The 18,742-nt window shown below is 43.9% G+C and overlaps 1 long non-coding RNA gene across 7 annotated transcripts in view; it reads left to right on the top strand.

Moving 5' to 3' along the window:
• Positions 1 to 176: 176 nt before the first annotated feature.
• The window catches only part of LOC108351748 (uncharacterized), a 59,216-nt gene continuing 40,650 nt past the window's right edge, over positions 177 to 18,742 (top strand). Inside the window, exons 1-3 of one of the 7 annotated variants that reach the window (XR_010054220.1) lie at positions 7,309 to 10,177; positions 12,071 to 12,252; positions 14,337 to 14,406. This is a non-coding gene — a long non-coding RNA (uncharacterized LOC108351748). Of the gene's footprint in view, positions 332 to 4,881; positions 6,128 to 7,308; positions 10,178 to 12,070; positions 12,253 to 14,336; positions 14,407 to 18,742 lie in introns of those variants that run through there. The other 6 variants (XR_005488319.2, XR_005488318.2, XR_005488317.2 and 3 more) reach the window with 6 other exon arrangements.

Below are 18,742 nucleotides of genomic sequence, written 5' to 3'. Positions count from 1 at the left end.
AATTTTTAGAATCACCCCTTGCCATCTCACTGGAGCAAACAGGCTGAGCCTGCGCGCTGGCCTGGAGCAGCCTGAGCCCTCCTCTCCCTCTTTGGTCTTCAGCTTGAGGGCAACGCTGGGGAAGAGGGCGGTGCCCTGGTTGGTAGAGAGGGGTTGGGTTTCCTGACCTGGCCAGGTTGTTTTGTTCATTTGTTTTTCAGTCAAGGACTCAATGGGTGCGAGGAAAAAAATTAGCTAAATGGATGTTCGGTTGCAATTGATGGAGGCAGGGACTCGAGAAGAATTGTAAGAAGAGAGATGTGAATGTTCGCAAAAGTTCGTTTCTAGGAAGGTAAATAGCCGTCACCTCAGGTCCTGTGAGGAGACTGGTTATAAATAGACTGTTCTGTAGAGGAGGAGACATGTTTACTGGGACAGGAGCTATTCTGCTGCACTTCAGTAGGGAGTTGACATTTCATAGTTTAACAAAGCCAGGCTTGTGACCAACCCTCCATCGGCCATTGATTCACAGGAGGGTCCGCGATAAACACATTTGCGCCGAAGCATGCTGGGAAATGCCACTTTGGCAACATTTCATTCAAGAAAAGCAATTTGGATTATTGTAACTCACAGACGGCTTTTAATAGGCACCTAGGGTATGAAATAACCGTTCTGAAGGTTATCATCTTCAGTAACGGGCAGATAGATCATTGAAAAGAAACTTCCTAATTACCCTGCATCAGTCAGAGGTCACCTGTGGCCTACTGAGAAACCTTTCTGCATTCTTAAATGCTGGAGCTACAAAAACGTGAGAAGTCCCAGATATTGGGGACAAGAGAGAAAAATTTTATTGAAGAGCGGATTTAAAGATGCCCAGAAGTTCCCAAGAGCCAGACTTATGGGGCCGTTGTGTAGCAAGAAAAGTACAATTAAAATGTGTGTAGCTGAATATGTTAAAAATAAACCCAAATAAGTAAACACCAGAAAACCAATGAAAAGATAAGAAAAATGGGAACCAGCTGTGTTCTAATGACAAAAGGGCAGCTTGGGTAAGATCTAGCCCTCTGTAAACAGGAATAGAAGTTAGAGAAGCTGTAAGAGAGGTATGTTGCAGAAAGGGCTAGCTTCTTTCCTCCCATTTCTGCATTTCCCTCTACCCTTCTTTCTCCTCTTCTCTCTCCTTGTTTCTCTCTTTCTTCCTTTTTCCTTCTTTCTTTCTCCAAGACCAGGTCTTCCTATGTAACTCACAGCTAACACAGAACTTACTATGTCGCCCAGGATACCCATGAACTTAGCCTCTTGCCTTAGTCACCTAAGCACTGGAATGAAAGGCACAGGCCACCACGCCTGGCTTGGTCTTACCTGTTTGGATTCCACTCATGGATCCTTAGCACAGAGTGTGGGAGAAGCTAACTAGGGCAGTTTATTTAATGGTTCACATTGGAGTCATTCTTCTACCTTTGGTTTTGAGATGAGGTCTTACTATGTTGCCCAGGCTAATCATGAAACCCTAGACTCACTTCCATCTCCAGAACACCTTGGTTTACCTTTGTATTCCAGTAAGCCTCACTATCTTGATGCAGGCAAAGGGCCAAAGCATTCAACCCTGTTCTCCATATACTGAAAAACCCACCACCAGGCCACTGCAATGGCTTAAGCAGGCAAAACCCCTATGTGAGCTCAGTCTCCTGGACCTAGGATGAAAAGGGCAGGACGGCAGGGCTCACACGTACAACTCCAGCATTCCTATGGCCAGCTGGGAGGTAGAGGCACTGAGCCCAGCCAGAAGCTCACAGGCCAGCTTGCAGTGGCCCCAGTGTGTGGCTCCTCCCAGATGTGCGCTTTCAGGAGCAGGGTGGCACAGTGAAGAAGCAATAAGAAGAATTCTCACCTCATTCAGGCTGTGGGAAACCGAGGCCAAGTCCGGGATGGAGGACACTTTAGAAATTATTCCTGTGGAGAAGGAGAAAAGGAGCAGTTCCATTCACATTTACGTACTGCAGTAGCCAAGTGTGCTCTAAGACTATTACTTACTGTCCAACTCTTCTTTCAACTATATGTACTTCTTTTTATTGTACTTTTATTAAATCATAATTTCATTTGATTTTTAAATTATAATTTTTATTAAATTATAAATGTACAATAGCTTAACTCTACACACACACTTACATTTTTTAAAGGAAAACCATTACATCTTATTATACCATGATCCGAACTTTGGAAAAATATTATTAGAAAGGTTTCACACACTGAGGGGTGGTGGTACACCAGCTTTAACTCCAGGACTTAGGAGGCAGAGGCAGTCAGATCTCTAAGTTCGGGGCCAGCCTGGTTGACAGAGGGAGTTACAGGACAGCCAGGGCTATACAGAGAAAAAAGTGAGTGGCTTGTGAATTGAGACCACGGGAAAAAGTCTGAGAATCTGCCATGAACAGTAGGCAAAGTAGACTATGTGGTTAGAGCGGCCCTGCGAACAGAGGATCACCATGGTTTGGTTTTGTAAATTTGGCCACCATCCACAGCTGAAGCTGACACTGATTGGGGTGCAAATCTCTTTCATTTGAGGGGAGCGGTACTGGGCCACAGCATCGCCATAGAGGAATCTTGAAAACCCAGAGCCCACATGACTTCAAAGAAGCCGTCTGTGCAGCTGAAGAAGATCACTACGTATTACTCTGAAGAACATGGAAAAATGATATCGTCAAAATAATATTTTTAAAAATTACTGATAGGCAGTAGGAAGGGGGCATAAGCCATTGTCCTATAGGGAAGAACTGAGTCACAAAAATATCACATTATCAGTGGCTACATTGCAGAAGGGAAAAAGGCAAGAAGTACAGAAATCCAAAGAGTCAGGAATGGGAGAAGAGGGAACTTTGGCTTGGTGGAATCTCATGGTGGCGGTAGATATTTTGGACCAGGACCAGGAAGCCACTTTATTGGGGGTGGGGGTATGGAAGTGGATGTGGATTTGCGGGTGGCTACCCTGGTACATAGCCCTGGTTATGGAGGAGGAGAACTGTGATGGAAACCTGGCTATGCCCAGCAGGATTGGGGCAAGGGAGACAATTACGGCGACTGCAGAGAAGATGACAAAAGTATAAAATATAATGACTTTGGAAATTATCCTCACACTCTTTTAGCCACAGCACAATGAAGAGGGAAACTTTGGAACATGGAGGAATCATATATTTCAGGAAGCTATGGTCCCGAGGGAGCAGAGGAAGTGGGGACTATGGAGGCAGGATTCGATGCCGAGTTTCTTCTTACTTGCTGTGGGATTCAGGATATAAATCAGATAGGACGAGTGCCCAGAGGAACTGAGCAGCTTAATGTTATCAAACTGTGTTCAGAAGATTCTTATCTGTTGACCACAAATGTGGAGTGATACAGCCAGACACCAGAGCACATGCAGAGAGCCATTCTGTGAATAGACTGGAGTATTTAATGACATTACCTTATTGTATAGATAGGATTGCGCGTGCGCGCGCACACACACACACACACACACACACACACACACACACACACACACACACACACACACACCCTTTCCAGTTTCTTACCTTGTTAATTGTTTCTAGTGGTCTTTGTAAGGATGTACAGGTATTCTTTCTTTGATAGTGTTAAATTTGTAAGTTTCAGCTGATGTGTGAAACCTTTTTTCAACTTCCTTTTCTTTTTTTCCCTTTGGTTTTTCAAGACAGGTTTTCTCTGTATAGCCCTGGCTGTCCTGTAACTCCCTCTGTCAACCAGGCTGGCCCCGAACTTAGAGATCTGACTGCCTCTGCCTCCTAAGTCCTGGAGTTAAAGCTGGTATACCACCACCCCTCAGTGTGTGAAACCTTTCTAATAATATTTTTCCAAAGTTCGGATCATGGTATAATGGTATAATAAGATGTAATGGTTTTCCTTTAAAAATGTGTGTGTGTAGAGTTGAGCTATTGTATATTTATAATTTAATAAAAATTATAATTTAAAAATCAAATGAAATTATGATTTAATAAAAGTACAATAAAAAGAAGTACATATAGTTGAAAGAAGAGTTGGACAGTAAATAATAGTCTTAGAGCACACTTGGCTACTGCAGTGCGTAAACCTGGCTACTAAGTTACCTACCACTTAGACCATTAACAGTATGTAATTGTAAATGCTATTCCTCACAGTAACACAGACAGGAGTTACTTGAGCACAGTGTAGAATTTATTTTACAAGGTAGGTCTGGAGGAGGGCAGTCAAGAGCCCGCCTTTAAACAGGCTCATGGGTAATGCTGATACTGCCAGTCCAAGGGCCATATTCAGCTAACAGCAAGGCTTTAGAACTCTTGAACAATGGCCTTACTGGAAAGGCATGGAATCTGGATGCAGTGGCATCCGTCTGTTAACCTCAGCTAACAGGGGGCTGAGGTAGGAAGGTGCAGAGTTTGAGGCTGTCCTGGGAATCATAGCCAAAGGCTGATGGGAGAAGAGAGGAGAGAGAGGGAGAAGAGAGAGACAAGGAGAGACACCGAGTGACACACGCACACACACACACACACACACACACACACACACACACACACACACACAGAGATACACACAGATAGACAGAGGCAGAGAGATACAGACAAAGAGAGACACACCCAGAAAGAGACACAGAGACATGGAGAGATGCAAAGAGAGACAGAGAGACATATAAATAGGCAAACAGAGAGTGATAGACAAAGAGACAACACATAGAGATAGAAACAGACAGTGAGAAAGAGAGACAGACAGGAAGACAGAGAGAGAGAGAGAGAGAGAGAGAGAGAGAGAGAGAGAGAGAGAGAGAGAGAGAGGAGATCTCGAGAAGTCAGAAAACAAGAAAACTTGGTTTTATATGCAATGTTCCTCCCAGGCTCCTGCATTTTAACATCTGCTTCCCATCTGGTGGCACTGTTTTGAGAGGTTCTGGAAACTTTTCCAAGTTGGACTGAGCTGGTGCAGGCCCCTTCTTCCTCCCTCTCTGATATTTGTCTACAATATGAACGACTGTCTTCTGCCACACGTCCCCCCCCACCCCCCGTGATGTTCTACTCAAATGTGTGGAGCCATGGGGTAAACATGGGAACCATTAGCTGAGGGGGGGACCTTTCTCACCCTTGTTTCTGTCACATATCTCATCACCATTTCTTTCTGACCCGGAGATATTCTCTATAATACAGCAGAATCAGGAGAGCCCACTGCACATTTCCCTTGGTGGGTGTTTTGAACAGCAAGTAGTAAAAAAATCACTCAGTATGTCACACAGCTAGCACGATGGGAGGACAATGACCAGGCTTGGGCTGGAGTTCTGGTGAGCAGTAACTTGGAACCAGAGTCAGACCTAAGCCTCAGGACATAAGGACCCTGAAATTCTGACACAGAATTTCCCATGACTGTGGACTTAAAAAGGTCAAGTCAGTTTTCCTGAAATATCAACAAGGGTTGGAGAACTAACCTGACTTGTGCACTACATACAAGCATTAACGTCTTTGTCTTCAGGAAGAGCAGCTTAAAGATGGGCCACAAGAGACAAGAAACACTCTTTCTCCTAATGAACGGTATGCAGAATCTTCGCCTGAAAGAATTTCTGTTAGGGACAGCTCACTCATCTCAAAGAACGGGGTGAAGAGAAGAATTTTCAGATAATAGACCTGAATCATTCCCATGGTCAAGGGGAGAGAGAAGGATATGCCTTATTATTTCAAACACATAACTTTCTAGCAAACAATACACAATTTGAAAGTCTGTCAAAGGCCTTTGAAAGTCCACGAAACACAAACGTTAGTGCAAGCCGTAGCTGTCTCTGTGACTCTTCGACCTCTGAAGCACCCGCCGTGCTTGGGCCATGCTCAGCGATGCTAAGAGGCTCTTGATAGTAAGTGGAGCTTGCCTGTCACATGCTCTGCTGGGACGTTTCAAAGGCAGCAGCACTGTTTTGTCCGTGCCATGTTTGTAAATGTGGAAGTAACATATCTCAGGCTCTTCTGAAAGTGCACAGTTCTCAGAAGACAGAATACGATTCTCTAGTGACCGCAGGAACACACAGTAAATGAATGTTGCCCCGAGTTATCAAATAACAGAAAGAAAACCTCCTGAAGAAAGCTGGACTCTCGTCTGGTATGGTACGACTGAAGACTCAGCCTCGGTAAAGTCTAGAAGCCTGTGGTTTAGAGAGCTTAGCTTGCTTTTCTGGCTTGCCAGCGCTCGGCTCAAAGATATAAGTCATTGCCTCATTAAGATTGTGTAAATTTGTCTTTTGACAATTTTTGAAAAATGTATTAATAAATTTCCCATCAATCTTCTGCTTTCAGCTACAAATCACTGAAGACACTTCAGAATTAAACTATGACATAGATCAAAATGTACCTAATAGATACCTACGGAATAGTCCATCCAACAGAAATAAGAATACATATTTTTTTAGGCAGTCGATGTTACCTACTCCCATAGTTATGGTCAGAATACCGCAGGTTCTTGGCATTCCCTGCTCAAAGATAATAAACCACCTCTGAGGTTCTGAAACAAGTCTTCACACACACACACACTCACACACACACACACACGTATGTACATACACGCAGAGACATGCACACATACAAGCACACACATTAGCTCTTATAGATTATAAGATCTCAGTGTAAAAAAAGTTAGGAATCAATAGCAGGAAAACTGTAGAAACCACACAAACACTTAGACATTAAACAATATACCACTTTTGAGTGATCCGAGTCATTGAAAAAAAAATCCGGGAGAAAATTTCAGAGTTCCTGGAATCCGGTGAAAATGAAACCAGAGCTTTTGGGACACAGCGGATACAGTTTTCAGAGGAAAGTTTTGACTTGGACTGCTGCCATTAAAAACTCGGAAAGGTCTCAGATAACCCGATGACGTAGTTAGGTTTGAGAAAAACAAGAGCAGTTCAAACCCCAAAGCAGAAGATGGCGAGAAATAATATATAAATCAGAGGCAAAATTAATGAACTGGAGACTGAAAAATAATAGGACATAGGACTGATCAAACGAAGAGTTGGTTCTTTGAAAAGATAGGCAAGATCGGCAAACCCTGGTCATTTAAACCAAAAGTAAGAAAGAGAAGGCCCGAATTAATAAACTTAGAGATGAAAAAGGGCAGGTCACATAACACTCCAACAACCACCCCATGTAACTGGGATTCAAAGTGTCAACGGGAAAGGCTAGCTTGTAGCCCACAGGGCTCCTACAATTATGGTCAAAGTAGTCCAGGATCTCAGGTTTCCTGCTCAGAGACAGGACCTGGGTGGCCCCATACTTTCAAAGAATGAAGCCTAGTACAGATATGTACAGCCCAGTAAGGGGTCAAAGGTAGCTTTTTAAAAATAAGAATATTGAAGGAGACGGTTTCAGCTGTCTCAGGCTTTAATGTGCGTGCACAAGCTTTACCTGGCCTTTTAAATATAAATTTCCTCGGGCCTATGTTCTCATTCGTACTCATGTCTGGCCCTGCCTCAGTCTGAGAAGAACTAACCAGGAGGATTGGATTGGGTCTCTCCTAGTTTATGTACATGGGGGCAGGAAATGCTTTGAGTGAAGGGCTGACAGAAGGAAGAAGCATTCCATGTAAGTAAGATGTCATATTTAAAATGAAGCAGACCAACCCACCCTACACAAACCATATTCGCATTTGTGTAATGGCAGCCCCATGAAAATTTCATTTTGGAAACCTGAATTATATGGGTCACGGTCAATTCAGCAATGCCACCTGTGTGTCACCAGAACTGTGAGAGCCATTCCAAGGCCCAAAACGGAATGGCTGAATAAGCAGTGAGGTCAGCAGCTATGTGTGGTGTGAGGAGAGAGCACTCCATGACACTCAACTATTATTGGACATTCAGAACGCTAGCAAGCCAGGCCCACAGCAGAAGGGGGTCAGAGCCAGAGCAGTCAGTAGCAGCAGTAGCAGAAGTTATGTTAGCTGGAAGCACACAGCTCCTGGTGAAGCAGATAAACCTCCAGCAAGAGGATTTTGCATGTTGAGAGCATTTATTCTTCCAAAAATAAAAACCGGGGCCTATCAGATGGCTCTATAGGTGCTTGTCACCAATCCTAATGACCTAAGTTTGAACCCCACTCCCATGTGGTGAAAGGAGAGAACTGACTCCTACAGGTTCTCTTCTGACCTCTGTGTGTGCACCATGGCAAACTTATATGTTCTCTCTCTCTCTCTCTCTCTCTCTCTCTCTCTCTCTCTCTCCAAAACAAATAAGTAAAATAAATGAAGGATAAAATCAGCTAATTATTCGTTGTGACAACTGTACTGAATAAACTGAAGAATTTAAAAATAATAACTTCAACCTTCCCATCAAGTTAGATCCTGCCCGTCCTTCACCAGGGTCTACCAGGGTGAGTCACCCTGGTACCTCCCTACACGAATTCTCCTGTGATGTCAGCACCATGGGAGACTAAGACAAGAGGATGGGCAAGTTCTAGGCCAGTTCTACAAAGTGAGATCTTGTCTCAGAAATGAACAAGGAAATTATTTTTTGTTAACAACAACAACAACAACAACAAGAACAAAACTTGGTAGGCATCATAGATAGCGTAACTGGGAGATGTCTCCTGGGTGTCTCGTGCTGCTACCTGAATCTTGCTCTGTTATCTGAACATTAATGGCTGCTTTTAAAAATCTCAGAAAGCTTTGTGGGAAAAATATGAACTATAAAAAAGACTAAAATGTGCTTTTTTTTTTTACATAGGTAATTACACCAGGTAAATAGCACAAAAAATTAATCGAGAGGCCAAAATCCAGCCTTTTCCATGATTTATTTTTAAATCTGTGCTTGTACCTGCACACAGAACTAGTTCATGCAAATACGAACTGTTGTAGCTAGGGTTTTACTGCTGTGAACAGACACCATGACCAAGGCAACTCTTCTAGAGGACAACATTTAATTGGGGCTGGCTTACAGGTTTAGAGGTCCAGTCCATTACCCTCAAGGCAGGAGTATGGCAGCATCCAGGCAGACACGGGGGCTGGAGGAGCTCAGAGTGGGTTCCACATCTTCATCTGAAGGCAGACAGGAGAAGACTGGCTTCCAGGCAGCTAGGATGAGGGTCTTAAAGCCCAGCCCCACAGTGACACACTTCCTCCAACGAGGCCACACCTCCAAATAGTTCCACTCCCTGGGCCAAGTATATTCAAACCACCACATGAACCATGTAAATCTTCAACATACGCACACATGCAATCTTTATATGTTGAGCGTGGTGTGACTCCCTGTCAAAACAACCCGAGCAACGTCCGACCTGCTTTAGTGAAGCATACAATAAATATGGCCGCTCTTGAGGAATGAGGTGACAGTATGATAACGGTGACATGATATTAAAGAGACAGAAAGCCCAAACCTACAAAAACATGAACACCAGTTGGTACTTGCCTAAAGCTGTGGGCATGTGATAAAGGGATGGTTGGGTGGTTGAGTTTTTGAAAAGACACCACTTTTTAAAGATCAGGCTTTTCTGTTCTTTGAAATTGACACAAGGTAGTAACATGACTTGTGGCTACTCTTACCCCAAAAGCTGGACATGAAGAGCTCATGTGAAGCGTCAACCGGCCTTCGTTCTTCACAAAGGAGACTCCTCAGTACTTCACTTAGATGAAATTTAAAAGCTACAACTGTTCTAGCTCGTTAAATTTCTTGACATGAGAAAAAAAATTAACAGCAAACCTAGCTTATTCATTCCCCCATACAAACTACTGGTAGGAAGATTTGAACCACTAGCTAAATAAAGTATTAATAACTTCCTTTCTGTTACTCCTCCCTCTTCCTAGGAGAAACACAGTACCTCATAATTTATGCAAATTTGATTGTCTAATATGTATGTATTTTGAGATGACTGAGGACTGGTTATCTGGAGGAGGGTGAACACCTACAAGGTGCTTTCCTCACAGTTCCCACTCCCCCACCTAATGGAGTGGATACTGTTACTCTGAGCTTGAGATCCAGAGACAAAGACTTTCTGAGAAGCTGACATTTGAATTGAGAAATAAGTAACAGACAGGGATTGTGCTGAACAAGAAATCTGACTCCCAGGGAAGAGCAGGAATCCCTTCCTCCTGGCACCTTCTTGCCTACTGCTCAGTTTCTCCTGAGAGAGCTTCTGAAAAGACAATCAGTCCCGATGGGGACACACGCTCTACCCCTTCACTGAATACTCGGGTAAGTGCATAGGATTTTCCTCTACTGTCCCCTCAGTCCCACTCCTCATTTTCCTGTTCAACCTAGATTGATCTATTGAAACAGGAAAGGAAAAGCAATACTTTCTTCTCGTTCAAAGCCTGAGGCAAGGAGACCATATTCCCTTGTACCTGGCTGCCTTCTTTTAAAGTAAAAAGAAAAACATTTATCTTAATGTATGTGTTTGTGCCTGTATAAGTGTGTATGATATGAGTGTGGTTATCCTCAGTGGCCAGAACTGAATCCTCTGGATCTGTCATTACAGGCAACCATGAGCTGCCTGACATGGGTGCTGGAAACTGAACATGGGTCCTCTGGAGCTATTCTCCAGGCCCTGGCTCTCATTTTATAAGGACTAGTATGGGGCTGAGGTAGGCCAGTTAGGGGCTGGGATCTACTTCTCCACCAATCCTATGAATAACTCCAATTGTGGACACAGCATGAGGCAGTGTTTGTTTCTGTCTTCCAAGCACAATGCCCTGCAGGGGGGAACAGAGTTTACCTGACAACAGGGCACTCTGGCGTAATAGCTATTGTAGGGGAGTTTGACCAAGTGTGAGCTCAGGGGCTGGAGCACCTGCAAGCCACCCAAGCTATAAGAAGTCGGTGGCTGTCTAGGATCTCTGCAACTGTACAAAGGGCTGAGGCAAGGAATACACTTGGGATGTGAGCTTGAGACCCCACCCTCACTCAAGTGGAAATGAACTAACGTGTCCACAAAGGACGACTAAGAACATTTCAGTCTGAGAAGCTTTTGCTCTTTGGGTACGAGCCCACTTCGACAAATGGCTTTGCTGCTGGCTGGAGGTTGTCATCCTAAGAAGTGAGATTCCTCACCTAATATGACTAGGCATCACCGCATCTTCGCCACCTTATTTTATACACATTGTAAAGAAGGAAATCAGAGAGTATACCATATGACAGTTGACTGAAGCCGAGCTCAAGTACTTGTGTCCTTTTACTCTGGGATGAGGAAATGGAGGCAAAAGCTGGAAGCTTCCCACAAGAGGAACTAGCCTCAGTGATTACTGGCAGCCAGTGCGTGTGTCAAAGGAAGCCTTTTGTTCCCAAAACTTTCCACCAAAACTAAGCCAATGCTCAAAGCCTTTTATGGCTACTCTTCAAACACTTCCTCTGGTGTCAAGCTGACCTGTTAACAAGACATGTGTGACTTCACCGGACTTTTTAAGTCTGTTTTACCTTGTTTTATACATTCAGATCCTAAATTATCTTCCCAAGCTAATAAGGACCCTTAAAAGAATAGGGATCATAAATATTCCACACTAGTGAATAAACACACACATACGCATACACACACACACACACACACACGCACATGCATACACACACACGCACATGCATACACACACACACGCACATGCATACACATACATACACACACGCACATGCATACACACACACATACACACACACGCACATGCATACACACACACACACACGCACACACACACACACACGCGTGCGCGCGCGCACACAGACACACTGTGTATATATTTGATTAGTAGACAATATCAGACACGGAGTAAGCAAATCCAAACCTGTGGGCTGGTTCCTCCCTAGAGAGTCCCATATGTCTAGGAAGGGCATGGCGGCTGCTCTGAGATGGGAAGGTCAGGCACTGCAGTAGGCTCAGGAATACATACAGCGATTCCGCCCAATTCTGAAACATTCATATGCACAAATACAGCTGGTTGATGGTGTTGAACTGAGTTCCAAAAGCACTGGTTGATTCCCCAACATAAACTGTCAGAATTTGGCTGCATTACACTAACCCTATAATAAACGTAAATTTTAGTTCAATCTCAATCATCACTTCCCAGTTTCCAAACGGAAGTAATTTCCTCTTTCTTCCAGGACCACGTTCCAGAGATGCACAAATGAGCCCCAATCCGGGCACCTACAGACTCAGGCAGAGATGTGCACCACAGAGCCAAATGTGTGGGTGTCTCATGCTTTCTCTGCTCGTTCCCCGGGGCTGCCCATTACTCCTCTATGACTGTGTTCACAGAGCATGTCTGGCCCTTGAAGACTATCAGGTAAGCGTCTAACCACCCTTCTAAGATATCATTGCTGATCGCTGGGTCAGAATCCCCAAATGTGGCATAGACGTAGGAAGATAATTCAGGATCTGAATGTGTAAAACCAAGATGAAACAAAGACGTGAAGGGCCTGCGGAAGTCACACATGTCTTATGAACAGGTCAGCTTGACCCCAGAGGAAGTGTTTGAAGAGTAGCCACAGAAAACCTTGCGTACTGCCTTAGTTTTGGTGGGAAGTTTTGGGAACAAAAGGCTTCCTTCGGCACATGTACTGGCCGCCAGCAGTCAGTGCACCTAGTTCAAATGTGATCCAGCCACTAGAGAGGGATGTCTTTAGTAACTCGGGAGGGAAGTTAGAGAGTTAGTGTACTAGGAAGACCTGCCTGTTCTGCCTTGCTCTAGCACCCCTCCCCCATGCTCCCTTAACTCCTACATATGTGACTTGCTTTCCTTTGTTCTGTGCTCTTATTGCCTACTTGACAATGCTGACAGGATTGCAGGTTCGAAGCCCAGTGAAGACACTGGTCAAACGAAATGGTGTCTCTTTTCAGGGTTCATACTCAAGCAGGGTAAAGGTTGTGTCTATTCTGGGGTGGCATGAGGTGGTGAATCAGCTGGAACAAGGAGGTACCAGGTGGGGGAATAGCTGGATCAGGGTGGTTTGCATCCAAGGCAGACAAGAAGGCATCCGCCTTCCAGCAGGGCCTGGCATGGAATGAGCAAATGTGAGTGGGGCCAAGGGAGTGTATGTGGTAGGCAGGGGTGGAGAGCAAGAAGAGCACAGTCACCCTGGGAAGGTCCATTAAATACATAAACATAGCAAGAATAGTGGGCGCCAGGATTTTGACCTAACAGAATGGTAGAACAATAGAACGACTATATAATTGGTATTATTAGTGTGTGTAAGTGTACACGCTCCCATAGCTACAGTGTTTTGTTTCTAGAATAGTCTGTCTCATTTGTCTTTTCCATACAAGCCTCACACACAATGTCTGTCAGTCTAAATGTTTGTTGCCTCAACTAAAGAACAAGTGGGTACAAGAATGAGTGACACATTCGTTTTCATCTTTTTAAAGAGTATACAAAGCTTCAGAAAACCCTCCATTCTCTAAATAACAGTGAATTATCATCTTTCCCTGGCACTTTGATTTTAAACCAGTTCTTTGCTCTGACCCAGATGTTGGATCTAAATATGTATGAACCTGGCATTGATCGAATCTGTCGGTAGAGTAAGAGAAACACACAGACCAGATGTTTTTTCTTCCTCTATAAAGGTATCAGATGATTTCAACAGTTTTCATCATAGTGGTGACTTAAAGAGCAGCTTAATCGAATTTTTGTGTGTGCACGTGTGTTTGTTTGCTCATGTATGTGAGTGTAGCTATGCATGTGCCACAGCAGACATGTGGAGGTCAACCTTGGGTGTCAGCTCTTGCCATCCTCTTGCATTCGCTGCTGTGCACATCAGTCTGGCTGCACTGCTTCTGTCTCCCCTGCCCATCTCACCACAGGAGCACTGGAGTTAAGATGTGCACCGTAGCACTGGGTTTTATATAGGGATCAAACTCAAGGTCTGTATATTTGCATAGTAAGGACTGTACCCTCTGAGCTACCCCCTCAGAGTAGGTTAATCATTGTTAGTAGTATATCAGTTGAGACAAGGGATTCTCTAGGGACTTCTTTTCATGTTTAAATTTTGGTTAATATTCAAGCTATCATTTGTATTTCCTTGAATGTCAACTGTGCATTGACAACGACAGTCTAGTAAAGGAGTGGGTTAAGTAAAATATCAAGCTATGACAGACTCAAACACTGAAATGCACAGGTCCTCCCTGCCTACCTTTCTGGATCAGTAGCATTACCTCTATGACGATGTTGTCAACTTGACATAATTGAGATCCACCTGGAAGATGGGCTTCTGTGCATGCTTGTGGGGAATGATCTCCATCGTGTTAATTAATGTGCAAAGACCCATCTTAATTGTGGCAGATCATTTCCTGGGCAGGGCGCTCAGGACGGCATAGATGGAAACAGGGAGTTGCACAGCAGCACACATTCATCTCCGTCTCTCCTGACTGCAGATCCTTTGTGACCAGATGCTGGGCCCTTCCTGTCTTCATCTCCCTAACACGAGGGACTGTACTTAGAGCTGTGAGTTAAAATAAACCCCGTCACCCTTCAGTTGATATTCTTAGAGCGTTTGTCAAAACAACAGGACAAGACACCAAGGTAGAAGTTGGTACTGGTGTGTGGGGTACTGATATGTGATAAATTTAACCACATGGATTTTAAGCCTTTGGAACTAGTCTATGGGGGAGACCATGATAGCATTTGGAACTTTGGGCTAGGAGAGCTTTTGGCTGCTGTAAGCAGAGCTCAGCATGCTATTCTGGTGGCTTGGAAGGCAAGAATGCCAAGAGAGACAGACAGACAGAAAGAAGCTCAGCACAGGAGAGTTTTTGCTTGGGAACAAGAACTACAAAAGAAATGGGGCTAGAAGCCATTCGGGTAACGTTTTAGCCAACAATCTGACTTTCTTCTGCTCATATCCCAAGGAACTGAGTGAAGCTGAGTTTATATTGATAATGTTTTAATTTGTTTGTCAGAAAAAAAGACATGTGAGCGAGCTTAACATTTTAGACAGAGGGAATGCAGGACCATTCCCTGAGCAGGGACTCTGAGTTATATAAGATTGAGAACATGAACTGAGTTCATGGGTGTCCTGATTTCCACTGTCTCTAGTGGATGGATTTGGGGCTCTCCTCCCAGCCAGGCTTTGTTGTTATGTTGGTGGAAAAGTCTGCTTTGAACCTAGAACCCAGCAGCTATCAAGCCTGACCTAGCATTGTGAGACAAGACTCCTGGGAGCCTTCAGGGTTGCACTTAACCCACTAATGTCTTTATGTCCAGGAATGCTCCCTTGACCAACCTGCTGCCCCTTATCCTTCTTTCAGCCTTTCAGAATCTGAATTTTATTTAACTCTTTCTATTCTTCTTATCCTCATAAGTCATAAGTATAAATTATGCCAATTTTGTGAGTGTACACAGAAGTGATATATATCAATATATATATCAAAGTGATATATACACATATATATCTATATATTATATAATATATATGTTTGTTTGTTGTTTGTGTACATATGGTTTCATGACTGAGCAACTTTGTACTGCATAACTAATGAGGGGATCATCCCTAGAAGAAGCTAATTTTGCTCCCAGCAGTCATTAGTTGCCTATGATTCTTTGACTAGGGGCAGGGCACCATGAGATTTTAACCCCTTTCATGTTAGCATGTCTTTTGATATGACATAGCAGGCAAGACATGAAGAGAAATTCCAGAAAGATGTATATGTGTGTGTGTGTGTGTGTGTGTGTGTGTGTGTGTGTTGCACATGGATCCCAGACCCAGTGCCTCACTGCATGATGTTTCCCCTATTGATACATACGCATTATGCTCCTTGGCAGTGCTGAGTAGCAGGGCAGATCCAAGCTCCCCGTCAGCCACAGGCTCATAAGGAAAACACTGATAATCCAGATGGTTCCCTACTGCTATTGTGTGATATTACTGTGTGGGGGTCAATGTGGATTTCCCATTCAGACTATTTTCAGCTTACAAGAAATTTATCAGGATACAGCCTCCTTATAGCTTGTGGCATCTCTGTTTTTGATAAGAGAAAAAGTTAAAGGAGATTGTTGGTGCTGAGAGCCAAAATAAATATTTTGAACTAGGAGAAGGAGCTGGGGCCAGAGCTTGTGTGACATAAATTCAGACTAAAGAAAAACAGACTAATGAGAATGGAAGCATGTTTCCCAGTGGCAGAAGTCAAAAGCATTTGCAGAGTACCAGAGACGGGTGAATGGGCAGGAAGCAGTGTTCTGAGGAGATGCCTGAGGACAGCATTCTGGAGTTGAATTTGACAGTGACTAGCATATGTAGTCGAGGATGAGAGGAGAAGCCGTTGGGTCTGCCAAGCCTGGAAACCCCCAGTATAGGGGAATGTCAGGGCGGGAAGCAGGAGGCAGTTGGTGGGTGGGTGAGGGAGCACCCTCACAGAGGCAGAGGGATGGAATGGGATAGTGGGTTTCTGGAGGGGAAACCAGGAAGGGGGATAACGTTTGAAATGTAAATTTTAAAAATATCCAAAAAAAAAAAATCAAAAAACCTTGCACCATGCCTTCGAGCAAGCAGTTCCATTGCACACTGTGGATAGAGCAGCAAGATTGTGCCCTCAGATCTTCCGTGGGAGAACGTCACTTGCAGAGAGCCAGTATTTTCCATTCTAAAATAAATCCTTTAGTTTTATGAAAATCAATTCATTTATCCCAGTGAGCATTTTCTACACATGTCTGTAAGGGTTAAAACTGCACAGTATTGGAAGGTGCATGGTCCCTTCTGTCTTAGGACTTTTTAGGTTGCCTTAATAAAACTAGATGGGATAGACTCTATAAAAAACAGAATTTCTTCCTCACAGCTCTGGAAGTGGGATGTCCAAGACCAAGGCATTGGCTGATTCAGTATTTGGAAGGGCTACTTCTGACTCCCTAGAAGTGATGTTTTCTCCATGTCTTCGAGTGGTAGAAGGAATGAGTAAACTCACTTGGGCCTGTTTATACAGCCCCGATCCCTCAAGACCTAGTCAGCTTTCAAAAGGGCAGCTCCTGCTACCATCCTTTTGGAAGTTAGGAATAAAACTGTGAATGGGATACAGGTGAGGAACAAATACTCATAACGCAGGGCTTGTGTTTCATCATCATTATTAACAACACATTATTTATTTTTTTTATTAACTTGAGTATTTCTTATTTACATTTCGAGTGTTATTCCCTTTCCCGGTTTCTGGGCAAACATCCCCCTAATCCCTCCCCCTCCCCTTCCTGATGGGTGTTCCCCTCCCCATCCTCCCCCCATTGCCGCCCTCCCCCCAACAATCTAGTTCACTGGGGGTTCAGTCTTAGCAGGACCCAGGGCTTCCCCTTCCACTGGTGCTCTTACTAGGATATTCATTGCTACCTATGAGGTCAGAGTCCAGGGTCAGTCCATGTATAGTCTTTAGGTAGTGGCTTAGTCCCTGGAAGCTCTGGTTGCTTGGCATTGTTGTATATGTGGGGTTTCGAGCCCCTTCAAGCTCTTCCAGTTCTTTCTCTGATTCCTTCAACGGGGGTCCTATTCTCAGCTCAGTGGTTTGCTGCTGGCATTCGCCTCTGTATTTGCTATATTCTGACTGTGTCTCTCAGGAGCGATCTACATCTGGCTCCTGTCGGCCTGCACTTCTTTGCTTCATCCATCTTGTCTAATTGGATGGCTGTATATGTATGGGCCATATGTGGGGCAGGCTCTGAATGGGTGCTCCTTCTGTGTCTGTTTTAATCTTTGCCTCTCTATTCCCTGCCAAGGGTATTCTTGTTCCCCTTTTAAAGAAGGAGTGAAGCATTCACATTTTGATCATCCGTCTTGAGTTTCATTTGTTCTAGGCATCTAGGGTAATTCAAGCATTTGGGCTAATAGCCACTTATGGATGAGTGCATACCATGTGTGTCTTTCTGTGATTGGGTTACCTCACTCAGGATGATATTTTCCAGTTCCAACCATTTGCCCACGAATTTCATAAAGTCATTGTTTTTGATAGCTGAGTAATATTCCATTGTGTAGATGTACCACATTTTCTGTATCCATTCCTCTGTTGAAGGGCATCTGGGTTCTTTCCAGCTTCTGGCTATTATAAATAAGGCTGCGATGAACATAGTGGAGCACGTGTCTTTTTTATATGTTGGGGCATCTTTTGGGTATATGCCCAAGAGAGGTATAGCTGGATCCTCAGGCAGTTCAATGTCCAATTTTCTGAGGAACCTCCAGACTGATTTCCAGAATGGTTGTACCAGTCTGCAACCCCACCAACAATGGAGGAGTGTCTGAACCCCATTTTTAATAGGGTTATTTGTCTCCCTGCGGTCTAACTTCTTGAGTTCTTTGTATATTTTGGATATAAGGCCTCTATCTGTTGTAGGATTGGTAAAGATCTTTTCCCAATCTGTTGGTTGCCGATTTGTCCTAACCACAGTGTCCTTTGCCTTACAGAAGCTTTGCAGTTTTATGAGATCCCATTTGTCGATTCTTGATCTTAGAGCATAAGCCATTGGTGTTTTGTTCAGGAAATTTTTTCCAGTGCCCATGTTAACAACACATTATTAACAACAGTGGAAAGACAAACACAAAATTATTTGGCTTCCCTGGGGAACTGTGTCTTGATAAAATTGCTTCTCTCTGGAGAAATGACTTAGTGGTTAAGAGCACTGGCTGCTCTTCCAGAGGACCCAGGTTCAATTTGAAGGGCTCAGCTTAACCTAACAAACTCCATTTTGCTTTCAGACTCCATGTTATGATTAACTTGACCTCTGAATGAACTCAGTTACTAGAAAAGCCCTGACTTGTTCCGGGAGCCCTGTCACCCTGGTAACAATTACGATTGCCCTGGACAAATAGCCA

This window comes from Rattus norvegicus, chromosome 8, assembly GCF_036323735.1.
Source record: "Rattus norvegicus strain BN/NHsdMcwi chromosome 8, GRCr8, whole genome shotgun sequence".
Taxonomy (NCBI): Eukaryota; Metazoa; Chordata; class Mammalia; order Rodentia; family Muridae; genus Rattus; species Rattus norvegicus.
The sequence above is the reverse complement of the archived record's forward strand: the minus strand, read 5'-3'. Positions and strand labels throughout refer to the sequence as shown.